The following is a 16,896-nucleotide window of genomic DNA, read 5'->3' on the forward strand; positions in this document are numbered from 1 at the left end:
TATTTCAAATGCACTAGATTTAGAAAATCTCAAATCGCATAAGGAAAGTTTCATAATGATAGTGCGCCAGTGGTATTGCAATAACATTTTGTACATGAATATATGAACCCCCTTTATGATACTGAAATGAATAAATCATTGTTCCTGCCTCACAACAAAAGCACCAAACAGTATCATTCCCGCTCATCATAATGTATATAAAAAGAGGTTGAATTCAAAAGGGAATCGCAATCTTCGGAAATAAAAGGAAGAGGGGGCAGTAGCAATGGTTTCTTTCTTCTGCTCCGTTTACTGGTACTCGCTCGCGTTTACACACTTTGCTACTCAAACATTTCATTTAAATGGACGCTGGCGTAACTTTAATGGGCTTGCTCGTTCAAAATAACCTATAACCCTTTATGTGAAACACCACTTGAAAAAAATTTCAAACTCCACCTTAGACAGCCGTGCGAACCGGCCTGCACGACCCAAAAGTATTTTGTCTAACTATGCATCGAAGGGTAATAGAGGAATCGACCGAGGTTGTCTCACTATCCGAAAGAAAACCCTTCACCTGGCAGTGAATGCCAAATATGCCCTTTATTATCCTAGTGATAACACACACACTATCTGACCAGTCAGTGTTCTATCATATCACCTTTAAATTGTTATTGATCAAAGTCATGACTATGGTGTCTCACAAAACCAGAGGCAACGTCGACGCCATTTAGCGAGCTCTAACGCCAAATGTTTTCAAAAACGGTGCATCTACAGCTAATGTGTTGCACGTGACAAAGGTGAAAACTGCTTCTAAGATGCACATTAGAAGCCCTCCAGTTGTTAGATATAATGGATCTTACATCATGCGACAGCGTAATCGTCGTGTTTCAAAGATAATACAGCGTCTTCGATGTCTTTTTTGAGAAAAAATAGTCACGAGCATAGCTACGAAAGGTCACACTTAAAAGGGGGCACAGCTGAGAACTTTTTCATCGCACGCTGTCGCCGCGAGTCGAGTACAACAATTGGAAGAGTTTTAGGAGCTCCGAATGTGTGTAGTGTCTTAGTGATGCAACAGTGAAATAAGAATCAAGCCTAGAATCCATAAATCTGAAGACCAATAAGCTTATGGTGGTCCAAGGGATGCTTGTAAGGTTGCTTTCACAAAATCTGCAATAATATGATGGCACACCAGTGAGCACTGGCGAGATAATCAAGGCACTAGCAATCCAGTGAGTTGCAAAGTGCTGTTTACTTCAGCGGGAATAAGAAGCAATTGCCGCGCTCTGGAGTGATTACCGCTTTTCTATCATTTAATAATAAAAGAACTGAATATCACTTTTATCTCTCCCACTGATTGTTATACTTTCAAACATGAGGAAACGAGTATGTGAGACATTCACAGTTGCAAACAAAAACTTATATACTAGATTTTTTCATTTATTACTCACAGTTTTTGGCTCCATAAATTCGATCTTCGCCACAGTAAGTTCCGGTGACTTGGGTATAACAACAGACCTTATGCAACTGACAGGCGGTATTGAATCATTGGTAAAGGCGACAAGAAAAAACACTCTCGCTTCAGTTAAATACTGCAATAAATACGAAAAATGTAATAGCATTATATTCTGAAGGCACAACTTAAAAGTACACACATAGATGCATGGTATCAATTCACACGACTTTAAAATACCTGCATTGTGCTTTACATAGACACATATCTCATGTTTATATATTCTACCAATTATTTTCATAAGAAACTGTGCCAAAGCTTTTAGTTTTATCTGCATTTTGCCCAGAGTATGCACAGTGTGGCCAGCTTTGAACAAAAGAAAAGCAAGCATTATCATAAGATTTTATATGTCTTTAAAAATTTGCCTGAAGTAGCGCTGCCAGCTGTGGTCTGATACGAACGCAGAACACGCTAATATATATTTTTTTTTTCAGAAGAAACACCAGCGCATTTATATAGGCACCGAAGGCTAATAGATAGAGGGTATGTCTTGTGTCAGGTTCATAATAAAGAGAAACAATGCAGTATGGATGGGGGAAAAATTCTTTCCTGTCATGTATTTCGCATTCTTGTTCGCGCAATGAGACAGCAGGGACAGTGTCACAGAATGATTTTAAAACACTGATGGGGCCGCCTTTATTTGGTCGCCTAAGTTACTACCCCCTCAATCACCGGATAAACAATGCTGCCCTTGTCGAAACACAACAGTATGCGTTTTTAATTTGCAGCTATCATGATCTCCAAATAACGGTTATACTTGAGCGTGAGAGGAAGACGAAAAAAAAAATGAAGGGCGCATTAAACATTCCTTACGTGCGGAAATGAGAAACCATCGTGAATTACGTTACTATAGGTTCTTTATGAGCACTTTCTGCTCCTGGTTGGTTTTGCGACGGCAGAATTTACATTTTCCATCTGTTCTTTTTTGTTGTTTTAGATTGAGCTACTTTTGCTCCTCTGAATATTTTCAATTTAATTGATTTTTATTACGCCATGTGGTTGCATGCACATAGCGGGTGAGCGCGCTCCCAGCTTTCGGCTGCCGTTGAAATTTGCCTCCTCCTCACGTGCGCCACACTACTCCTATACGCTTCCGGCGTCGTTACGTTAGAATAGCAGACACATGGACTCGTTGTCAGGAGTTTTGTGTAACATGGTGGTTGCAGGCACGGCTTTGGTCGGGAATAGGGGTAGTTCGAGTGCAGTCATAGACTCTACCCTCTTATATTTATAATTCTTTCCCCCTGAGGACACATCCTGACCGCAGCTCTTGGTTAAGCAAACAATCCATGCCATTTATGGAACAAGAAATATTCTCATATTTTTTTTAAACGCGGATTTACGGCAAGCTCAGATGGGAAATGCCCCAAAAAGAACTCATGAAAACCAAATGCTTGCCCTTGCTCCTGTCAGGCGGCACTGGTGCACACTGCCATGTCGACCACATGTCACGCTTTGCGATAAATTTTCTACAAGAAAGTTGCGCAGCCTACGCGTTCACCAATACGAAAAGAAAGAAGTGCAGAAACTTTGCAAGAATAAACGGGCTTATGAGGAGACCAGCAACGGTTAGGGACTAAGAGCAAGGCTTGCTTTTAGGACGTTGAGTGGCCAAAGAGACAGCGACACTTTTCTCTATGCACAGCCGATTGAGCCTACAAGAAGCCAAAATAATCAGTACACTATACTGTCATTCCCGGGATAAAAAGAATCTAAAGTGTGGCTACGCAGAGTGTAGAAAAAAATTATGACCATTTAGCTCGGCTAAGCTCGAACATTGGAGCAAAAGATTCTTTATGCTTGGTTATTCTGGATATCTAAGCCAGGTTACATTCACATAGACGTGAACTTAGTTAACACTGTGTAAGCTGTATTTAGCGTGAGCAGATGCGGTTTGCTCTGGTTTAACTTCTTTTGTCTGTCCGTGGACCTCTAAGAAACTGCAGCTGGGTCTAGACGAAGTGACTGTCGAGTCAACATTTAGGGGGAGATTCAGGGAAGGGAGCCACATGTGCAGCGATGAAGAAGGAGGCAAAGAATAGGCAGGTGAGTTCAATGCCACGTGGCATATGACGTGAGACAATATTGCATATTTGTAGAGATAAATAACAGTACGAATGACGTTTTCAGGTGCCTTAAGACGTAGCAGCAGGTGGGCGAAATAGAATCGAGTGCCACAAGTTCGGAGCGCCAAACCTGCACGTGCATGTGCAAGGCACGTTTGTTGCAGCCCAGTTTGCTAGCTCGTGCTAAGCCAGTAAGCATCTCGCTTTGAAATCTCAAAAAAGGCGAGGACGCTACCCGGCTGATGCATGCACATGATGCAGTGATTGCAAACTGCGGTATAGGAAGGAAAGCTATCAATGTGGGTTGAACTGAGGCAGACGATTAGGGTCCTGAGGACCGCGCCTCTGATTTCGGGTTGGTAACTGCCTTCATACAAATTGCATCAGTCGGCTTTCTTAGTTGGTTTTGAAAGGTTCACTTTTCAGGCCCAAAGCCCCCTCCACCCACTGTGCACTGTTGTAGCGCCTAAAAATGCGAGGCAAAATGCAGGAGATGTCGGAGGAGTCTTCGTCGTAATTAGAGACGCCATTGGTGCTTTCGTAGCCCCCTTCAGGTGCGAAAAATTGTTTTGCAACGCAAAAAATATCTTAGGCCCATTTACGGTACTCCACGCTTTAGATGACGTTCCCTGAAGAAACGGAAGGAAAAATTTTGTTTTTTTTATTTTCTTCTTCCATATCGCCATGTTGGTACAGGGCGCTTCAATACAGGAAAACAAGTGTGTGCTACTAGCAGAAAGTGGGATAGCGTCCTTAACGAGCACAAAGATGGCCAATGGATTATGACTTGATTTCTTAATTAAACCAATCACTTCAGAGTTGTTGGGTATAGTGAAAAAAGTAAAAGCAATTACTCTGACTAGGCATGCACAAAGTGGTGTGGCGCTTTTGGGAGCGAATGCGATACATGGCTTTGGATCCTTCACTGCGGCAGTGCTGTGAGTTCGGTGCGTTGACATGCTCTGGCTAGTTGTTGTAGCCGTCGTATCTAATGGTAGTTGCTAGTAGTAAACGTGATCTAGCCTTCATAGCTGCATGCTCTGGGTACTCCCTACTTGGCTAACCGTGCTATTATCAAAGTGTTTTGCTGCACGCAATTAGGCTGTTCACAACGTCCGTTATATAAGGCCGTCATGCGCAAAATAATTTTCATTGCAAGCTTCTTAGCACTTGTGCATCACAGGCTCGCTATCCAGCGGTGGCACAGCGCGAAAGATAGAAAGCGAGAAATTATCCCCATCGGCCACTATCTGGTTCTTGACCAAACGAGGTACAGTTACATAAGGAAGTCAAATTTGTCGGCATTGGCGTTTTTGTAACAGATAACAATTAACATTTATTGCCTTTTTGCACAATAGGCCGCAGAAAGTAAGAAAGTGACGCTGAGTACACAGAAAACATGTGTGTCACCAGAGGCGGCTTTGAGGTTCTCTATACCCGAAAAAAGACGCTGACATTCGGAAGTGCATGCAAGGCTAACTGCGCTCGTAAATAGTATGGTAGCCATTAGTTAACAGCGATGGGCCCTCAGTAGTGAAAAAAACCTGAGTCGCAATAACCTCATACAGATTTCTCATACCTAACTCATACAAAACTCGTACAAATCTCATAATATCTCATACAAATATCATTCAACTTATGAGAAATATATGATATTATATGAGACTTCTATGAGTTTAGTGTGAGTTTTGTGTGGGAAACCTGTATGAGGTTATTGTGACTCATACTTTTTTTTCGCTCGGGCTTCCTCTCATAAATAACTGCTAATATTGTGTTCAGTGGCGATTCTAAACAGTCTCAAAAGAAAAAAAAACAAAAAGCAGTTACTATTAGCTCCGTATAACGTTGCAGTGTTCATTTTCGCCGCGATTCCCACGATGGATTTCTTTTACTTCGCGTAAGACGGCCAGTTGAACACCAAAGTAGTTCCGGATGTGTGTTTTAAAACCTTTAAAACAACGTTTTTTACTGTATTTTTTTTAACAGCCAGTCGCACAAAGTTTGCCTCCCCATACAGAGACACGGAGCCCGAAAGGGATAGTTTTACATTCAGCATAGCCTAGGTCCGCTGTATGGGGGGGAGTCGCAGCATACTGCTTCGGTATACTGTGAGTGATTATCTCGTTCAGTAGTTCAAGATGAGTTCCAAGTTGCGACAACGTGTTCTTGCTTGACGTGAATCGCATAAAATCAAAGGCTGGTAATTAGCAATTTCCGTTGTGCCCTGTCTACCCTAGCGAAAAACCAATATGAGTCACAATAACCTCATACAGATTTCTCATGGTAAACTCATACAAGTCTCATACAACCTCATATATTTCTCATACGTTGAACGATATTTTTACGAGAATATGTGAGATTTTTACGAATTTTGTATGAGTTTAGTATGAGAAATGTGTATGAGGTTATCGTAACTCAAAGGTTTTTTTTCGATAGGGTAGAGAAAACATTCCAATTCGATAAAAATCTCTGCCTGGAAAACAGTCATTGTATTTTCGGCAGAACGAGTGCAAGAAATATGGTTGAGAAAAATTTCGGTTTTCCTCAAGCATTGCCTTGAGAGATCTTTTGAATATTATTACTTTGATTTGGTTCTGTCCCCACTTGACGTTCTGCCAGCGGACTGTCTTTTATCAATGGGACAGACGTACGACTCCTTTGTTGTGAGTACGCAAACCGGGATGATTGTGTTTTGGTACATGTTTCAACTTGCATACTCAGTTCTTCGTATCAAACATCATATTTAGATTTATATAAGTACACTCAAGCTTCGGATACTATTTTTAAAAGTGTAGCGAAAAACTGGATATTTTTCTAAAGGTTTGCTAAATCGGTGCATCGGCATTTATGAGGCATACAAAAAAGGCGTGATAAATGTAACTCGTAACTGACGGAATATACGGGTAAATGTATTTGCATGAGAATAGGTGGCAGTTTAATGTTAGAAATAAAGCTTGTTTGTAACTTTTATTTGTACTTCGGAGTATACTGATGACTTTGTTCTAATGTAGACATCCAGTTCAAGTGACTTCAAAATTTGTGATAGGTAGCAGCAAAGTGTTCACAATATTTTTGCAGTAAGAAGCACTTGGAATTTTGACATGCCAAGAAAAGCAACCTTTTCTTTCAGCTTACGTAAGCAGAAATGCTATTAGCACGAGGAAGTCTAATTTTCGGTCCAGATATCTGATCGCCGTGATAAAGAGCCCACGCCACAAGGCGCCAGCGATAGTGGTGTCTCCATGGAAAAGGAAGCGCTGACCATACAAGCGTTCTAAAGATGTTCGAGACGTTTATACGAACAAAAAACGAAGAATAATATTTCAATCTTGTTTTTCGCTTTGCCAACTGCACCACAGCGTTTCTTCTACATATCATGGTACCTTGGTAGCATAACGTCCCCATGCTCACTGCCTCTCATGATCAGTCAATTGCGTACGCCGTTAATACTCCAAGGATCTAAACATTTATGCTCATAAGTATTATGACACATGCTTAGATAAGTGGAAGATGTTCTCAATAAGTACTGATGATTAATTAAATCACACTAACATATGTGAGCGCGGGAGGCAGTGTATTTGTAGGTGTCATTCAACGTAGGATGGGTCATATAGGTTACTGTTCTGAGCGGTTGTAATTTACCTGCATAAAGGCATAGCCTAACGCTTGCTGTTTTCTTCGGTTTATAAAGTTTAACGCCTGAAAGCAACTCAGCCTCTAAGGAACTCCATAGTGGCATGCCTCAGGTGTTTGGTTTAACCAGGGCTTTTATCGTATGCTGGCATCACTACGTAGAAAGGCGCCTTGCGATCCGCCTCAGTCGAAAACCGAAATCCACGGCCAGGATGGCTTCAATAGCTGCCTGAACAGAAAAATGTTAGGTTGGTGGAGTGAATTAAATGATAGTTAAGAGTTAGTTCGGCCGAAAAGCCATTGATATAGAATTAGTAGTGGTAGTTAGGCCCAGGTGTCTGATGCAATTGGGGACTGCTTGAAAAATCGGATCGCAGGAATTCATAGCTCTAGTGACTGATAAATGATTGGTGTGTGATGAGCGGTGATTAGTTAATTAAATTTTTGTTAATAATATTTCATTACCAATAAATAAACGAAAAAGATGTTCAAGGGTGTCAACATTCCCGAAATGAAAAGCCGATGCTTGATAGCGCAAAATAAGAATATTTAGATTGAATATTTGAAGTAATTGGATAATTGCAATAGAGAAAACGCAGAATATAGATTTCAAAATTCTCAGTTTTAAAAGGCAAAATGCTTGATCTTGGTTATTAGGAATGTTTAGAATGTGTAACTGATCATTGAAATACTTGAAATAAATAAAACTTCAAAAAAGCGGGTTAAAAGTCGTCAAAATGCTATCAATCGGCAGTGCTTGATGATGCTAATTAACAAAATTTAGAGTAGTAATTGTTCAATTATTGTTTAAAATTTTTAAAAGATGTTTCAAAAAATGTTAAAAAATATCAACAAAATTGCCTGAAGGCTTAGCTTGGTTAAGCCTGGAAGATTGCGAAAGCAATACCATTGGCTGCGCCTCGTTCGGCGACTGCGCCCCGACTACTGCGAGGGGCCGAGCCACAGCCCCATTTATCCTCCGAGCGTGACGTCACAAACAGCTAGCGCCCTATCTAGGCTGCGAAACAGCGCCTTGTATAGACTCGCCGCCACCATCCGATGGCGCGAGCTGGGGCCCTGTCTCCCGGTCTGGCGTGACGTGACAGGGTCACGTGAAAATCGCGGGCCGTCACCGCTCCAGCTCCTATAAGGACGCACCGCCACCATCCGATGGCGCGAGCTGGGGCCTCGTCTTAAGGTCTGGCGTTACATCACACGGTCACGTGAAAGGTTATGTATAGAGGCGCCACGGCACGCCACAGTCTCGAAGTGCTAGCAGTATTGTTTTCGCAATAAAAAAAAAATCAGGTGGCACTTTGGCTCACTAAAGTGTTTCAAAACGAAAGCCTTCTCTACCGCGCTGCTTAGGAATTGACTGAGAGACTGGTTGTGACGGACTAGAATTGTGACAAATACTGCTCCTTTTATTTGCTATCGCCCAATTTTAAACGCCACTAATGCCTGCTGTACTGCGTGTATTTCTATGTATGCACTGTGGTGTGCCGTTCGACGAAGCGCCAAATGAAAGGCGCCACACACGCCTGGATATAAAGGCCGGCGGTGTCCGCTTCGTATATATGCGTGAATCTCTAGGTGATGTCATCACCCATCATGGCCAGATCTGACGTCATTATCGTTTCCGGTTATTAGACATGACCAGATGTGATGTCATGATGACATCACATCCGGGCATGACATCAAGACCGATGACGTCACCATGTGACGAATATGGGCTTTTCGCAACGTCTAACCATTCCTATTGGTTAGAGATAGTTAACCATGACTCACTTTCTGAGTACTAGTTAATGTTTGGTTAGTGTTAGTTAAACACCCCTTAACTAGTAAGTGATGGTTAGTGATAGTTACGATGAACTACACGTATATGGGTTTTAATGGACATCTGCTTTACTATTTTGGTAATAGTTGTAACTTACCATGAAATTATCTTGAAAATGCCTTAAATCATGTTCCAATATCATCCGATTGCTATTAATTAAGTATCGATTCAATGGTGATTGGCATATGCTCACATTAGGCATGCACCCGAAACACGGACACATTAGCTAAAGGCAATGTGTGGCATTAAATTATTTGCCTTAAAAAGTTTAAAGTGTGTAATTGAGAATTGTATAAAGAAATAACAAGAAAAAATCTAAACAGGAAGTTTAATAGGCCAATATGCTCCTAGTAAAATGCTAATGCCTGATAATGCTATTTAGGAAGTATGGACTGTTTATTTGATCAATGAAAGTAAAAAATGATAAGTGAAAAAGGATAAGTGAAAAAACATGAAACATGAAAAAGGGGTTTCAATGTGCCAAAATGCTCAGAGTGTAAAGACAATGTTTGATGGTGGTAATTAAGAGACATTATAGTGCATATTTGAAAAATAAAATATCTGAAATAATTTAGGAATGAAAATTGCGTTAAATGTATAAAACGGCTCAGAATGGAAAGCCATTGTTTGCTGATGCTGAGCATCGGTGTGTAAAAATGCAAAAGGCTTTTTAGCATTTTACATTGCCCGGGGTTTGTTAAATTATGTGATGTCATGCCCTACACGGCTGAGGTTTAGTATCTTTCTAAATTGTCTCATATACTTGTAAAATTTCTCGCTCAAAAGGTATGGATCTCTTGGATGTATATTTTTTGTGTAGCTAGCAAAAATTGGACTGCAGGAGCTATAATTCGTTCAGCTAGATATAGCCGCGGAAAACAAGTAAAGTTGTAGCCAAGATGAAAACGAATAATTGGACCTTCCCTTTACGGTTATCGGCCCTCCACGGATATCGGCACTCGTCGAGGGCACTTGCTGGAGGTAGTCCTCGAGTCTGAGCTGATGTTTATGATGACGGCACTACAATAATAAGAAAATGCTTCTCCTTTAGGTTCCCAGTTTCAGACCGCCGCTGCGGCCGCTTTAGATGACAGAGGAGGAAGCTTATGGTGTGTCAGGCGAGGTGCGCTCATCTTTCGACTAGCCCATGTTGGCGGCTAGGTGGTATGCCGGCACGACCTCTTACAGTCAAGAGAGAGAGAGAGAGAGGGCCAGCGCGGAAGACCACCGCATCTGGCAAGCGCTGGATTGACGCTCCTTACATTCCTCCTGCCAATCGAGGTCTCAGCCAGGCAGCAGTTTTGCGCCGATTTGATCATTTAGAGCTGATTCTCAGTATCTTCTGGTTTGTTTTCGTTTCTGGGGTTTAAGGTCCCAAAGCGACCCAGGCTGTGAGAGAAGCCATTGTGGAGGGTCTAGGAATTTTGACCACCTAGGATTATTTAACGTGCAATGGCATCGCGCAGCAAACGGGTGCATTGCACATTGCTTTATAGGGATCGAGGCCCACGTCAGCGGGATCTGGTTCAAAGGGCCGCTGTTACGGGAACGTTGTGTGGCTGTCCTGTAGGATACCAGCCCATTGCACGGGCCAGCTTTCTGGAATCGCCTCTGTTGCTGTCTAGACTATAGGAAGGAAAAGCAGTAACAATTCGTGGTGCGCCGCTCGCTTCAAGCATTGCGGTTACTGAGGATTGTGACTCCAGGTGGCAGAGATGGCCCGGCGTTTGCAATCAGGCGTCTCTCAGGGCTCTATGTGACAGCTATGCTGGCTTGTCCACACGAGTTGGGTACATTAGCGTGATATCTAATGTTAGCAAGCTCAAGTTAGGCATTCTCGCCGAAATCGGTTGTTGTGATTCCGAGGCGTAAATGGCCTTTTTGCGTCAAAGGCAACTCACTGCGAACGTGTGTATTATATTTTACGTGGTTTCAAGCGATGAAACACAGTGACATAATAACATAGCAATGGTATATTCTTTACTGGACAGAAAAGCTCGGGAGGGGGCTCTGACTCATGGCATTGCCCACTATGTTGTCTTTCTAGCCAAACTCGAGGACAACGAAGCAATTTTGCCCACCTTGGACAAGGAAAAACGACGAATGTAAGCAGATTAGGAACATGTTGATGAGTATGGCTACATGAGTGAAGATATGAGAGGAGGGAATTTTAATGATATGCTGCCACGGTAATAACCGTATGCAGCCTGGCCCAGAAAGCATTCGGACTACTGTGGGCAACTAAGATCCGACTGCCCAACCGAGAAACGCAATCTAACTGCAAGGGCAATGTCCTCATGTGTGCTGTAACGGTTTGTCCGGTTGGTGTGTTCCTCTGGTGCTGTATCTCATCATTCCTTGAGGTCACGTGTTTAACATTTCAGGTGAGGGGGGGGGGGGGGGGGGGGGGGGTTCTGGTTGGTCTTTAATTCGTTGTGCCTAGGGAGGGTTTGGAAAACGAGGCAGGGGACAGCGACTGTGGGTAGAGTATGCAGAGGAAGCCCGCAGAGGAAGAGCGTGCAGAGGAAGCCCGACGACTCGCACGGCTGCGTATTAAGGACCAACAGCGCACGGACAGCTGACGATAAAACTCACGACGACGCCACGCAGAGTAAAATCCAGGAGACCTAGTGTGGGTTTGGACACCAGTTCGCCGTCGCGGATTAAGTGAAAAGTTGTTGCGTCGATACTTTGGGCCGTACAAAATCATTCGCCGCGTCGGACCACTGGACTATGAAGGCATTGCCGAGGGAAAGTCAGCATCACAACGGCGACGTAAGGTAATGCCGCGAAACCTTCAAAACTGTATTTGTTGTTTTTTTAACAGCCGCCGGCATAAAGGCTTATCACTCTGATTCTGAATCGCGTATCAGTTTCGTAATCTTTGTTTGTTACTGCTCGATGTCGCTAGTCATATCTTTATCAGTTTCGTTGTAGCGCAAGATGCACCGAGATCTGTCTCGAAGATTCCGGTCACTCGTGTGTCTTTCCACAATGTTCCAGCCTGTGCTGGTAGCTGTTTGCGACGTCATCCAGATTGTTCTGAGCAGCCTTTAAATTGAGCGTTGACGAGTGTGGCGGGCATTATTTGTCCGACGACCGACGAGCACGTTTGTTGCTATCGCCGCCGCCGAGGAGCTTGTTCTTTTGCGGGCGCAAGTCAGCCCCAATAAAGAGTTATTTCAGTACCATCACGCCTGTGTCTACTTTTGGCGTGTACGGCCTTGCCACCACTACGTGACAATATGACGATGGATATGCCGCATCGTTTCTGCGCGTGTTTGAGAGGGGTCTATAGGTGCACAAAACAAACGCCACGTATAACGACCAGATATCTGATCTGCAGCAGTGTTACATCGATCCACCCACTTAGTGTCGGCTAACTGATCGGCAAAGTCGGCAGCCTTTTGCGTGAGTTCAATGATGCGGTGTCTGAGTTTCGTGTTGTGTTTCTGTGTTTCCATCGTATGGTAAGACTACGGCGGGCCCCCAAAGATGGCGAAGATGGTTGTCTACTTCTAGGGGGGAGTCGGTGTGTTGGATGGGTTGTTCGTTAATGCGGGAAGTTGTCATTATAGAGGTCACCCACTCGTGATATCCCGAGTGGACAATATCGACACAGGAAGTGCCGCGCGGAACTTCGTCCAATAGGAAATACGCGCTTGTTGCTTGGGGCGTTTAAGGAGGTATGGTAGGGTAAACAGTACATGTTACATTTAACATATTATTTCAGAAACAAGTGCAGATATTTACATTAAATTTCAATACACTCACAACAGATGCCAATGCGTACAATATGGAGCACTTTTTTGAGCTTAGATCGTTTACCTGTTCTTTGGCCCATTCCCAAAACGTCAGGTGTGTTTGATTATTCAATGTACCTTTTCTTTGTAACCACTCAAAGGAATGTGACAATATTAGGCAGTGTTGTTCTACATACTGATAGGTTATATATAAATTAAAGACATGCCATATATTTTAGGAATTTGTTCCCGAAAAAATAATACCGCTGCATGCACAGAGGCACAAGGGGGGTGTCTTGAAGTGTAATTTTTTTCCAGCGTTATCATTTATATCATCTGCAATTTTTTTAGTTCCGAATATTTAGAACTGGCTAATATACATGTGGGCAAAGTTTCACTAAAATCCGATGAATACTTTCTGAGAAAAGGTACATTGAATTTGAGGAACTTGCAAAAAACACAATTCGAGAAAAATGAAGCTTTATGTTTGCATACTTCTCATGCATGCTCAAAATGCCCCAAGAGCATACATTTCACGGCTGACATTCTTGCAGGTGTCTCGAAAACCCTTCCTAGAGTTCCTTTTTACCCGTCGTGTTTCCTTGCTCTCGACAGAGTCATACAATTCTGCCCTGTCAACGCGCTCTTTGTCCATTCTGTCGAGGGCAACATCACAAAACACACCTGGAACAATTCGAAGTGCCTCTAGAACAGCTTTTCTTGCAGAGTTACCATCATTGTAGTAGGCTACAGCATCGTTAGCGGCAGTCCTCAAGGTGTCGGCACTGACAAATGTTGTCTTAGGGCAACGACAGCAGATGAGTTGGTTCAGCGACTCATTGGTGTTCTGTGTTCGTCCGTGAAGACATCTGCTCAGAAGACCTGGATCTGACAACGCCTTGAACACTGGCTTGATGACGTCCATCACGGCCTCAGGAAGGTAGCTTTTGTGGGAGTAGGTCTCAAGCTTCCCTCAACAAGGCTACGGTTATACCCACACCATGAAGAGGGTCCCTTTGGGCAGAGTCCATGGTGGGGCTTGATATCTGTGGATAACTTATGAAAGTATATCGCCCATGTATCGCGATGTGTGTCGCACTAAGGATAGAGGCAACTACATGGTTGCAGGAACAAGAAGAACAAGAAGGGTTTATTAGCACGCCCTTTTATAGGCAATGGAGGGAGGCGGGGCAGTAGCAGTGCTAAGTGTACAGTTTGCGGTAGCACTGATAAGACTGCGCTGACACAATAAGGCAGACAGCGCATGCCCGATACATCCTCCGAGGGGTAATGAAAACAACAAATGTTCAAGCTATTTGATTAAAAGCAGCGTCGTACTGAAGACGTTGCGGTGGCTTCACTGTACGTGCCGACCTCCTTGGAACTGGTGTCGGTCCAGGCAAAGCTAGTGGAATATGGTTTCAAGAGCCTCCGAGCACCGGGCTGTCGGTGGCGGACTGTTGCCGAGGAGAGTCAGCAGATGTTCGTATTGTGGCGCCAGGCGAGATATTTCGAGCAGATTGTCCGGGGTTATCTGGTTCACGCTCGGACGAACCGCTGTCGTCGTCACTAGTGTCTGCTGCACACTTCTCACGGGTTTGCAGAAGATGCCGCCTGTTGCGCCTAAACACCCGATGATCCTCTGTTCGCACTTTGTAGGACCTGGGAGCCGCAGTGCCATCGACAGTACCTTTCTTTGACCATGTCTTGTCGCGGATCCTCACGACAGAACCTTCAGCTAAAGGTGGCAGAGGCTTTCCGCCACTCTTCTGATGGTGCTTCTTGACCACAGTTGTCTGCACAGCGCCAAAATCTGGAAGATTAGCTCTCAAGCACCTGCCCTGAAGAAGTTCTCCAGGTGATCGGCCGTCCTCCAGTGGCGTACAGCGGTAGGCCAGTAGACCTAGCCAGAAGTCTTCCTGTGAATGTTCACATTTCTTCATGATCCGCTTTACCACCTGAACACCTTTCTCTGCAAGTCCGTTGGATTGCGGGTAGCGGGGGCTGGATGTGACGTGAGCGAAATCGTATGCTCTTGCAAAGGCTGCGAACTCGTGACTGGCAAATTGTGGCCCGTTATCGGTGCACACTTCAAGCGGTACGCCATACCTCGCGAACATGGCACTGAGTGCAGCGATTGCCGTCCTCGCAGTAGTGTCCACAAGCTTGTCGACTTCTGGAAAGTTAGAAAACGCGTCAAACGCCAGGATGTACGAGCTTCCCCCAAAAGAAAAAATATCAACACCAACGCGATACCACGCACATCGAGGGACTGGGCGCATCAGTAGTGGTTCCTGCGCTTGCTTGTAAGCAAATTCGCGACAAGTCGGGCAACCCTTGATCAATACACTGATGTCACTGCTGAGACCGGGCCAAAAAACAAGACGACGGGCTCTTTCTTTGCATTTCTGTAGTCCTAAATGCCCGGCATGAATTCTTGCTAAAATGCCTCGCCGCATGCATTTTGGTATCACAACTTTCTTGCCTTTTAGCAATATACCATTTACGACGGAAAGCTCAGACGAAAATGATTTAAGTTCCCCGTCGACATTCTTGCCAGTTGCCAGGCAAGAAATGACTGCCTGGAGGTAATCATCGCGGGCAGTTTCATTTGCCAGCTGCTCACGTGTTGCATCCGTCACCATGTAGCCCAAGGCGGCAACTGCATCTACCTCCACGTCGTCAGTGGCGCCAGTGGTGTCGTCTTGAGCAGCCGGAGATGATCGTGACAGCATGTCTGCCAAAATGAGGTGCTTTCCTGGGACATACTGCAATACAAAGTCGTATTTCAGAAGTTTAAAAAAAACCTTTGGAGGTGGGGGGGCATGTCACAAATTCCTTTTGTAGCTATAGATAGTAGAGGTTTATGATCTGTCTCAATGAAAATCTTCTGTCCGTAAATGAACTGGTAAAACTTGTCGCAGCCAAAAGAAATGCTAAGCGCCTCTTTTTCAATCTGAGCATAACGCTGCTCAGCTTGCGTGAGCACACGAGATGCATAAGCCACTGGCCGCCATTGGCCGTTATGGCACTGCAAAAGGGCTGAGCCAACGCCATCTCTGGATGCGTCGCAAGTTATCTTAGATTCTTTTCGGGGATCAAAGATGGCTAACACGGGAGTCGTGCTTAAAATCTGTATGACACTTTTCCACTCCCTCATGTGGTTTTCAGTCCACTCGAACTCTGAGTGCGACTTGATAAGTGCTCGCAGCAGCGCGGTTCGCTCAGACAGGCGCGGAACGTATTTGCCAAAATAATTCAACACACCGAGCATGCGCTGAACATCGGATTTGTTCTTGGGCACTGGCGTTTGCAGCAAACTTTGCACCAGCTTTGGGTTTGGCGAGATGCCATTGTATGTGATGATATCGCCTAGGAACTGCACTTCGGTGACGCAAAACTTGCATTTTTCTGCGTTGAACGTTAGGCCGGCTTTTTCAGCTGCTTTCATTACTGCAACTAGTCTCTGGTCATGCTCTTGTTTGGTTTCGCCCCACACCAAAATATCATCGATGTAAACGTGTACACCGGGAAGGCCATCGAAGACTTCACTCATCCGCTTTTGAAAAACTTCGGGAGCAGATGAGATACCGAAAGGCAGCCGGAGATAACGGTATCTTCCAAAGGGTGTAGAAAACGTGCATATTTTGGACGTCTTTTCGTCTAATGGTATCTGGTGAAAACCCGAATTTGCGTCCAAACAGCTGAAATAGGCTGCGCCGGCCAATTCCCCTTCCATGTCCTCACGCTTTGGGAGCTGGTAGTGCTGCCGTTTTACGTGCTCGTTTATTTTCCTTGGGTCCATGCAAACCCTAAGTTTGCCATCCTTTTTCTTAACCAAAACCAATGGGCTTACCAGTCTGTCGGGCCATCCTGTTTGACGATGACGCCTGCACGCTCCATTCTACGCAGCTCCTCGCGAAGTGGTTGTCGCAGGGACAGGGGAACCCGTCGGGCTGGTTGAACAACTGGAATCGCAGATGGTTGCATGACCATGCTGTACGGTTGCTTCAGGCAGCCTAGCCCCAGAAAGACATTTTTGAAATCCTTGAGCGCTTGGTACTCCGAAGCATTTACAGTAGCCACCGTGCGATGGACAAGTCCCAGAGCTTCGCTTGCATCCAG

At 44.4% G+C, this 16,896-nt stretch overlaps 1 pseudogene; it reads right to left on the minus strand.

Moving 5' to 3' along the window:
* Positions 1-13,279: 13,279 nt before the first annotated feature.
* LOC146188437 (uncharacterized) overlaps positions 13,280-16,896 on the minus strand; it is a 34,606-nt pseudogene continuing 30,989 nt past the window's right edge.

The sequence above is a fragment of the Amblyomma maculatum genome, chromosome 5 (assembly GCF_055883805.1).
Source record: "Amblyomma maculatum isolate TAMU_Amacu chromosome 5, ASM5588380v1, whole genome shotgun sequence".
Classification (NCBI taxonomy): domain Eukaryota; kingdom Metazoa; phylum Arthropoda; class Arachnida; order Ixodida; family Ixodidae; genus Amblyomma; species Amblyomma maculatum.